This window comes from Charadrius vociferus, unplaced genomic scaffold (assembly GCF_000708025.1).
Source record: "Charadrius vociferus isolate BGI_N301 unplaced genomic scaffold, ASM70802v2 scaffold148, whole genome shotgun sequence".
Taxonomy (NCBI): domain Eukaryota; kingdom Metazoa; phylum Chordata; class Aves; order Charadriiformes; family Charadriidae; genus Charadrius; species Charadrius vociferus.
Genome location: NW_009649450.1, coordinates 45,489 through 56,105, shown reverse-complemented (window position 1 = coordinate 56,105; position 10,617 = coordinate 45,489).

Below are 10,617 nucleotides of genomic sequence, written 5' to 3'. Positions count from 1 at the left end.
ATTCAAGCACTCTGTCCTCATTCTGCACTCAGTGAATCTTGCTCAGGCTTTTGTGAGCTGACTTAGAAAAGGGAATGCTTCTGGAAATTTATTAAAGATCAGAAAATAAGATGTCAGAATAATTATTTCAAGAACTGTTTATTACTAGCGTGGGTTTTTTTGTTGTTTGTTTTTGGGTTTTTTTTTTTTTTCATTAGAGGAAATGAGGAATAACTATGCTATGCTCTGAAATTGTAGTTCTGTGTCAGGGACTAGGATTTATCTCACTGTTTCTAAGCGGAAAATGTTTGCTTCTTCATTTAACCATCTGTACAGAACCATTCTGATGGTCTCCAAACAGTGATTTATATTGCAGCTACACAACATTCCCATGACAAACTTTGAAAGAGAACTACCCTTGCAACAACTTCTTTTCCTGTTCTTAAGCTCAGCTACCTCTGTGAGCTGAACGAGGTATCTTGTAGAAAAGCCAGATCGTTTCTGCAATCGTGCTACAAGAACCAGCCAGGCTTCCCCTTTGTTCCCTTACAAATACTGTAAGAAAGAATTATCTATAAAAAGAAACCTGAAATCCACAGCTTTACAAATGGGAAGTGAGCGCCAGGACTGATGTTTGTGGAAAAGGTAAATGTCGTATCAGTCCTGTTAGCTGTAGGAGTTGAGGCATGAGCCTACTGCTCAGGAGACTGTCAGGAATTTGTTCTGTCTACCCAAAATATCAGTCATCAGCATTTTCTTATAGTGTGCAATGCCTATGTTTTCTTTTTAATTCTAGATGATTAAGGACTTCAGGCTAGCAAGTTTCGTAGTTAATACCTGTAATGTTTTTCCTTCTAGTTGACTTAGCTTTTCCCAGAAATATGGCAAGGTTGATCCTGTTTTTTAGAGCACTGTCATGTGTTACAAACTCCGTCCTAGAAGCCATAGATCATCCTTGCAGTCAATCACGAAAGTGAGATCTAAAAGACCTAATACCCATTACTGTGCAGATAAGAATTGGTCTTTAGCAAATAAGTATCAAACTAATGACTAAAATCTGCTTTTTTTTTTTTTTTGTTTAATGGGCTGGGTACTTTGTGGAGCTTGTTCTCTGCCCTGAGAAACTACCTCGTACGTAATTTTTTTATGATAACATCTGAGTTTTGCTTGTTCATAAAGCTTTCATACTACGTATACAAAATTAAAACTTGATTGGATATTGGGGTTTATAGAAGACCTCACTGTCAAGAAGTCCAAAACATACAGTACAGCTAGTGGGAGTGTACATGTCACAAGATAGTCTTAAGATGCTATAGCTCAGTTCTGTGACAGCAAAATATTTAAAAAAAAAATAAATTTTTAAATTTACATTTTTACAGTAATCATTGTGATGAAAGTGGGAAGGAAGTAGGCTTCTTTCTTATGTGTATTAGATGTAATTTTCAGGTATCTGGGAAGTGGGGAAAAATGTGCCTTTAGCAGTAAAAAATGCCTTTATAGGATAGATTATTAGATTGGAGTGTTTCTGGAAGCTCATAACGATATCTTGCTTCTCTATAATGAGGTTTGTGAGGTTTGGTTATTTTGAGATGAAGTTATTGTCAACCTACAGAATTTTAATAAAATAAGTCTAAGATTATGTGATCACAAAGCTACAAATAGAAATCATTTGGATATGAGTGAATTGATAATTCAGTGGTGAAAGGCACTTAATGTGTCGGAAAGTATATAAATATATAAGTTAGATAATATAGTTCGTGAGAAGTAGATTTAAGGAATAAGTTTTTGGACTTTCTTCCCCAGGATGATAGCCTTCCATTTTTTTCTGCTATTCCAAGGAGTTTTGTGCAAGGTTTGTTACAGAGAATGCTGTCTTGATTTTGAACACATTCATTATATTATCTCTTAGCCTGTCATTAGTCTGACATTCATTGTTAATAATTTGATTGGTCACTATCACACTTACTGAAAGTAACAGTAATGAAATGCTTCAGCCTTATCTAATACAGCTTCCCTATTGCAGTAGAAGAACAGCAGTCAAAACACAGGAATTCTGAATACATCAGTTTTCTTAAAATACTGCACTCTATGCCCATACACTTGTATACAAGATTTATTTTTTATGGTATTTGCTGATCTGTATTTTGTGCATGTTGAAGTATTCTGGGCAGAACCCTGTATCCACTGAAGACATTAGATAATCTAATATGTGTACCAATTTGGTGCTAAAGTTTTTACCATTTAGGTTAAATATACTACCAGATCTGAGAATTCAGTCCTTCCTACAAGATACACCTCTTCCATCTTAAGTTTTGAGTGGTGAGTTTAAGATGATAGCTTGAGATCCAAACATGATTTTTAGAGTGTTACGAAGTTTGTGAAAATTGAAGATTAAATTGGAAGGAATAGCTACCTAATTTTTGAAAAATTTGCTTCCGTTTTTTTGAAATACAGGCTTCAGTTAGCTTATCCTGTTTTTTTGAGTGGAATGAAGAGTAGAACTCCAGTCTTAATATAGAAAGTGGAGATCCAGGAACCAAGAATGGTAGCAGGAGAGTGAACTAGGAAGGAGAGAACCATCTAGTTTTCTGGGAAATGTTTTCTAGCTTGCACGCTGTCTGGAAAGCTGGAAAACACTGCAGTCATCATATTACAGAGTAAAAACTTGTATTTTTCTGTTGAAAACTGTGATTATGCCAGGGAGGTGATATGACTTAATGAAGGGCTAAATTGTCTAGACATGTTATAGCTGGATGGCTGATTGGAATGACAAATGGGGAAGCAGACAGAGAGGAGAAACCATTAGAGCCCACTATGCCAATCACAACTGATAGGGGAAAAAGCTTGGTTAGATCTACTGGGAAGTCTTTGCATTTCTCAGGACTTGAAGGAAAACTTTTCAGCTTGAATGCTAGAAAAAAAAAAATAAAGTTTCTTTGGGAATTATGTTGGGAAGTTAAGATAAATTATCTGATGCAAATACATAATTTCTTCTTAATGCTCTAAACAGACAAAAAAAACCTAGGAATTTTCACTTTATGCTAAATGTAGGCATGTCTTAGGGTACTCTTAATCAAGCTGCTATCTGAATGATGAATTGTTATGGAACTTACATAAACATCAATATATTGAACTATGAAAGCAAAGTCCAAAATATGTCTTCAAAGGGCAGCTAGTCTTCATATATATTAAAGTAGATATGATAAATGTTCTTTCCTCTTTCTGATGGAGAAAAAGAAACCAAGAATATTTCCAAAACTGCACCCAAGATTTTGTCTTCCCTGACCTGCCCCCTGATCTTTTTTATTTAGCTGTAGGCAGAGGAGGAAGAGGGCTTGAATTCTCATGGTTCTAGTACTTGTGTGTGTGTATTTTGTTTGTTTTTTAAATAACAGAACTAAAAAACCACTGAGGGAGACCTGTTTTAAATTGTTAATGAAAAGTGACCATCTTAGGAACATGAGCAGGAGCAACTGTGAGGACAAATGAATATGAGAGTTTGGATGCAGAGAGAATAAAAAGTTTCCTCATTCTTACAGCATAATGGAGTGAAATATATTTGTTCAATATGAAGTCCAGTTGTATTGTAATCTTGGCTTCATATACAGATAACAAAAGGGCAGTACTTAGTTCAATTTGGAAGCTACTCAAGGCTAGAGAAATAATTGAAATGTGTGCACAAAAATAGGGAGCTGGGCAGTGAAAAGAAAATAGACATGTTACTGTGGGATATGAAATCTCAAATGAAAAGGATTATGTATTTCTAAGGCAATAGACAGACAAAACCTAATAGTATTTATAGGACAGAATCCATGTGGGTGTAAAATACTGTTGTTAAAAGAAAATTCCTCTTGAAGCAATGTTTGATTTTATTTTTTTTATTTTTTTTTTTCTCTCTGTGTTACAGCCCCAGAAGCTACCTTAGTTACAGAGATCTCTGTAGCAGGAGGCAGTCTCTCATAAATATAAGTCCTGTTTTTTAAGTCTTCAGAAGACTTTCAATTATATCTGAAAGCATGTGCTGCCAACCTATACTATCCAGATGCCTTTCAAGTTGCAGGGGAAACAAACATTCAAAAGGAACCTGTAGATTGCTTTTCATGAGAAAACAGTGTATTTCATTAAATTCTTAAGCGATCATTCATATATCTCTTTTGTATAAGTACCACAGAATTTATTGATAGTATTTACATTTCTTTCAAGGGATCAACTCGCCTCCTAAACTGAAGAATGGAAAGTCTACTTCTGTTCAGTATAATGTTGTTGAAACTTCTTTGAATTGCTATGAAATTATTTTCATTTTGTGACTTTTAAAGAACTCAGAATTCAAGTTGATCTGGTTTGGGTGTTCAAGCTAATTTTCTCATGACTTCATTGTCAAGGTCTAGGGATTGATCCAGCTGGCATTATGCCTTCAACGTCTCCCTTAGAAGGACGAGGAGGTATAAAAACAACCTATGCACTTTGACTAACAGAATAAAAATAACTTAGCTTTAGAAGAGATTTAATATTGAACAATGTTGTCTAATTATAAATCAAACGGGACCATCAGTTTTAAGAATCAATGACATGAATGTGGGGAAGAAGGAAAGACAAGGAAATGGAAAACAATTAGTTTGCTGTCTTAGAAAGAAGAGCACGGTTTAATCAACTTGATTTCTAGAAGGGTAAAAGCTAGTAATTAATAGGTAATACGATTAAAGGCTAATCACCAAAAATGCAAATAAACAATAAGTGGAGGAATGCTGTATCTTAATGAGTGCAAGCAGAGCACCCTTACTCTGCTACTTGTAGGGTTCTCAAAGGAGAGCCAACCTGTTCTGAGTGTGAAACCCGCTAAGATGGTTCAGAGAGGGAGGAAGGGGAGTTGAATGCCTTAAAGACTGGAGCGTGTTTAATTGCCTGAAGGGATATGGGGCTCTTGATGGGATGCAGAAGGAAAGGCTATTTTGGGATTGTGTAATAAATATTGTAGAATGTTTGATGGTGTCCTGGTTGCGGCAGGGATGGGGTTAATCTCCCCAGGAGCCGGCAGGGGGCGGGTATTCCATCCCACGTGACCTATGCCCGGGCTATAAGAGGCGCTAGCCAGGGCGAGGAGAGCAGTCGCCACTCTGAGGTTGGCTGCGGCAGTGTGGGTCTGATAGGTTCGCAGCGTGGCAGTACTGTAATCACGTCTTTATATCCCTTTGTCGGTGTTACTGGTTTTCTTTTTCCTCTTCCCTTTTGCTGTTCTGTTAAATTGCACTATTTCAACCCACGAGTTTTGCCTTTTTCTGTCGGTTTTTCCCATTGCTGTGGGAGTGGAGGGAGTGGCCGTGTGGTTCTTTGTTGCTGGCTGAGGCCAAACCACAACAGATGGGGTTCATGGGACTGTGAGAGGCTTAATAGGAGAAACTTAGAGAAGGACCAAAGGTGGAGAAAGGGAGGAATCGAGGTGAATTGGGGGAACAAGCATGGGACAATGGAGAGAAATGGAGAGGAGAGTGGAGAGAGAATGGAGAGTAGGCAGAGTAGGGAGGAGAAAGGAGTTCAGTGTAAACAGGCTTCTGGTGAATAAGTTTGCCTGGCTGAGCACTGCATCTGATCGCCAGAGTCTGTCATATCTGCATGTTAAATGCTGTTCCTGTTTTCCTCAGTGAGAGTCCTGTCTGTTGTTTGTGTTTGTGTGTTGAGGTCTAAGTGCCAGTAACTGGAAAGAGCGAATGTTTCCCTAGGAAATACAGTGCTGCATGCATGTGTACTTCACCAGCTAATTTCAAACCAAACAAGCTGCTGAGTAGGATAAGAGGTCTGGCAGTGAGATACTGGAGAGACGGTAGGTTTGAGGGGCGGACAGTGGAGACACCGGCAGTTTGAGAGTCAGCTATTGGGCCACGTGGTCCTTTCATCTTCTGGGGCAGACTGACAGTCAGCTTCTGAGAAGACGGTAGGTCTGGGCAAACTATTGCAGGGTGATGGAAGTGTGTACATAACAAGAGGAGGTCTGAGTACCAGCAAGAGGAGTGTGTCTGCAAAACCTTAAGGCTTCTACAGCCAGTCACTAGCAAGTGAGGAGACCAGAGCATCTGGGGCTAGCTAGCAGTTAAATTTAGTTTCTAAGGCGACCTACACATATATGTATATAGAAAAATTAAACTAGCAGCATCCATCCTGATCTGTAGAGGAAAAGCATGGTTGAGCATCTGTGCCATTTGTTTTTGAGTGCTGTGTGTTTTCAGTTCATGTTGATCTGTGGCTGATTGCGTGCATGCTCATGCCTACTTGGGGGGGGGATATATGTTCAGCTGCACAAATTGATGTTATTGCTACAATCTTTCCACTCATAAACCAGACAGTAATGGCAATTATTATTAGGAAAGAGTAACTGGAAATACAGGGGGGTGGGGGGGGCTATGTGCTCATCCTGACTTATGTACAAACAGAGTCAGTCTTACATTCTAGCTCCTTTCAAGTGCTAGAACACCTCGGATGTATAGTAGTTTTGTGCCATGGCAAGGATGCAAGTGGTATGACAAATCTGTTTCCAGACCACTTCTACACTTCAAACTTGTGTTCATGGTTAGTGAAAGAAACAGATGTTGAAATTCCTTGAACATGAAACTGAGCAAGTAGATGTGTTATTTTCAGATGTCCAAAATGCTAATATAACTTTAACCTATTTCTTTGCATTTTTTTTTCCCTGGTTTTATAGTTTTAGTTATATCTTTTCTTTACTCAAAGTCTGTATCAAGTGAACGCCAGTCCAGGGAGGGTACCTGTCCTGTGAAGTAAAATTTGGTTTCAGTGAATGTTCATATTAACAGATGAGAACAGAAGTTAATAGCTGAAGAACCTGTTCAATGCGGCCAACTGATGTTTGCGGCCAACTGATGTTAAAGCAATGCCTTACTTGAACTTAGTTTTTCTTCTGTGTTAATGGAGCTGACATGAAAGACAATTGGGTTGTATCAACAGTGAGTAGATTAGAAAGAGAAAACAAGTTTATTTCCCTATTTTGTAACCTTTAAAGTTTCTGACTTACTGTGTTCTAGTGTACTGTTGAGCAGGAACTCTGAAGAACAAAGCATTGAAGTCCCAGAACTGAATGGCTGCTGCCACTATTTCTCCTCAAAACAAATAGCAAATACTTTTTTGAGGTGTTCTGAACCGTACCCACAGTCCTGCACAAAAAGCAATGCAGAAATGCTTCCTGATTTGCTTCGGATAACAGATGGTGTGAAAGAAGTCTGTCATACATAATATTCAGCTGCCAAATCTCTTCTTATAAAAGGATTGAATAAATATCCAGTGCAGATGATATTTTATGAAACAGATAATCTCCCCAAAATAGAAATTTTTTAGAGCTTTCCCTTTCCTGTAAGTATATAAATGTAAACAAAGTAAGAAAAAAGATTTAGACTCTGTTTTATGGAGAGTGACAGTATGAGCTCTTTTTTTTAAGCATTTTTAATTTTTTCTTTACATTGAGGGGAAAACACAATACAGACTTAGATGCAACATTGGATTCTTTGAGTTCCATGTAGTTCCTTTCATTACTAACCACTTATCTTTTGATAGTGTATCTCACAGAACATTGGTGGTTGGATTTGTGGGTGTTTTGTTTAGGGTTTTTAAGCTTTTGTTTGTTTATTTTCAAATAGAAGGAGAATAATTTTGTCACAGATCATAGAATCATACAATGGTTTAGTTTGGAAAGGGCCTTGAAGATCGAGTTCCAACCCGCCTGCTGTAGTTAGGGACACCTCCCACTAGACCAGGTTGCCCAAGGCCACATCCAGCCTGGCCTTGAACACCTCCAGGGATGGGGCCTCAACAACCTCTCTGGGCAACCTGTTCCAGTGCCTTACCACCCTTAAAGTGAAAAACTTCTTAATGTTTAATCTAAACCTGCCCTCTTCCAGTTTAAAGCCATTAAGATTGTTAATAGTAATTAGTCACCTAATTCTCTTTTGTCTTATTGGATCAGAGTTGTCATTCTGATTGCTGTGATCAAGGTCTGTGCTGTGGCGAGAATGATAGAGCCATATACTCCCAGCAAAACTCTTTAGAAGAGAGTCTGAACTCTCAGCAGTTACCTAGTATGTCACCCTCCATTGCTTCCACCGTATCTGTCTCTTGAATAATAGTTAGGAGCCTTCCGCAAATAGTGTAATCAAAAATTCCAGGATATGGAGGGGGCTTTTTATTTATTTATTTTTATTTTTTAAACTTGGTAGATGGACTTTGCTTAAGTTACATACTTAGTATCAGGATTTTTTAATATTTTTTTTTTAATTTAATATTAAAACATAGGACATAGGGATGAAGCAAATCCCAGGCTCTGTACTGCTGGTGTCAGGAACAAAAACTAAGATCTTGAGATATTTTCTAACTTGAGTCTGTGGCCAGAGTGAGTGTTGAATGCAGTCATAATATGCTTGACAGATCTTTAATATTTGACAATTAAAACACCCTTTACCAACTGTGTTTAGCACAGTGAGCATCCTGTCCTTTTGAGCAAGCTGTGGTTTTATGGTGAAAAGACAAGTTTCAGTACTATTTAAGTACTCAATCAGCTTCAAGATCAACCAGTCTTATTTTCTCTTCCCCCTCCCCGCCAAGTTTCCCAGCATGGAATTATCTGAAGCCGAAGGATGGATCTTTCAGTTCAGTCCTAGTACTTTTACTCTTCTCTGAAGTGAAGACTGCAAGTCTTTGAGATTGAATTTAATAGTTGCTGCTACTACCAGGTTGCAGTGATTTGTCTGAATCACATGTTCTTACTCCTATCCAGATCACCAGGTTTATTCCAGTATATTGTGGAACGGTGGACTTTTGTGCTTGTTTCTTGGCTAACTTAACTTTAGGACCATCTGTCTGTATGGCTGAGCTTTGTGACGGCGAAACTCCTAATATTGCAGCTAGCACTTCGGTCTTGTAGATACAAAAGGAAAAAGTATTTTGTGTCAGGTTCTGAGTCATTAAGCTGAAAGACTTAATCACACTGGACAAGAAGCAGGAATACTCTTTTGATTTTTAAATGAGGAATTGTTTGGTGACATTTGGGGATTGCTCTTTAATAATTATTCCATATCTGCAGCTAATCTGAAAGTCACTTGGAGGCTCAAATGTCTAAAAACTAAGATTACTCTTGTCCAGAAGTTAACTGTAACATTTTGAAAAATAAGAAAATCTTAAATACTGTGCTTTCTCACATCTTGATGGAATATTTGCCACTGATATAAGCTTGTTTATTAAATCTACCTCGTGAATCACTGTCATTGGCAGTCCCAATGGGGCATAATTGGCACTAAGAAATAAACAAATACTTACAGCTAATAATAGCACTGCCAAAATCTGATCCTGCTTAACTGAGGATATCCAATGTGAGCACAGCTGGTTGCTGTAGATAGTACAGCACACATTCCAAAAAGCTACAGAAGCAAAAGGTGTGAAAAGCTTTTTACAGTTCTGGCTTGCATATTGTACAGAGAAAAACTGCAGGATGCGATTAGTGAAAACGAACTACCTATTCTTAAATGAGCAATCACTCTCCCACAAGAGTCAGAAAGCTGTATCACGGCATGTGATGCATTATCAGTTTGTCAAAACTCTTGTAGTGAAATTATCTTAATGTTCTTATTCTGTGGGGTTTTTTATACTTCTTGCTATGGTGTGTGCATTCAAATGTACTCTCTTGTGAGCTGGATGACAAAACACATCTTTTTAATTCTGGACTAAATTGCAGTGCTCTGGAAGGTTAAAATCATATTTTTGTGCCTAGAGAAGCCACATCTTAAGACTGTCCCTTTAACTGAAGCCTCCTATAATTTTTCACTGCAACTTTCTGCTTTAGGTAGATACAGGTAGTGGACAGGCTGGCTGTGTTGCTCCATGTTTGTCCCTTGAGTGTCCTCCCTCACAGTTTCAGAGTTCTGTATGTTTTACTTTCCTTTTCCAGATTTAAAGAGCCAGGTTTTAGTATGTACAATAAGCTTCATTAGTGCTTCCACTGAAGCCAGTGGAGATTCTCATTAAGTAAAATAGCTCTTCTGTAATGAAGGATGTTAAAATTTCACTCGGTGGGAGCAAAACTCAATGGTAGTACCCTCAAAAGTGGTAAGGTATTTTTGTGTGTATTTGGTGTTTTTTAGAAAATTACAATGAAGCTTGTGTTTAAGTAAAAGGGAACACAGACTATTAAAACCACCGATTTTTAACTTCTATTTAAAATAGTCTGAATCACTTTTTAATATTTTATTGACTAAAACTACTTTGAGTGAGGGAGGGCTGAGAAGTAGATATTTGCTGAATTCTTTTGAAGGATGGAGTAGGGAGGATGTACAGAGCTATTTAAATTATTCAAACTTCTAAATAACATGCCAGCAATAATTCAGTCATAACTTCTTGATCAATAACTGGAAAAGAGAGAGAAAGTTTCTGTCTTTCATTTAATATTTTACATTTCATCTGCATAGATATTGGTAAAATAAAGTGGAAATAAAAACGGCATAGAAACCTTCATCTAATCAATGTTGCTGTCATTTTTTATTAAGATCACAACTTCCAAAGTGCTAGTGAAATCTGTAAAACTGGCAGAAAAAGTCCTTAAGCCTTAGTCATTTGCGGGGGGGGGGGGGGGTGAGACTAAGAAAC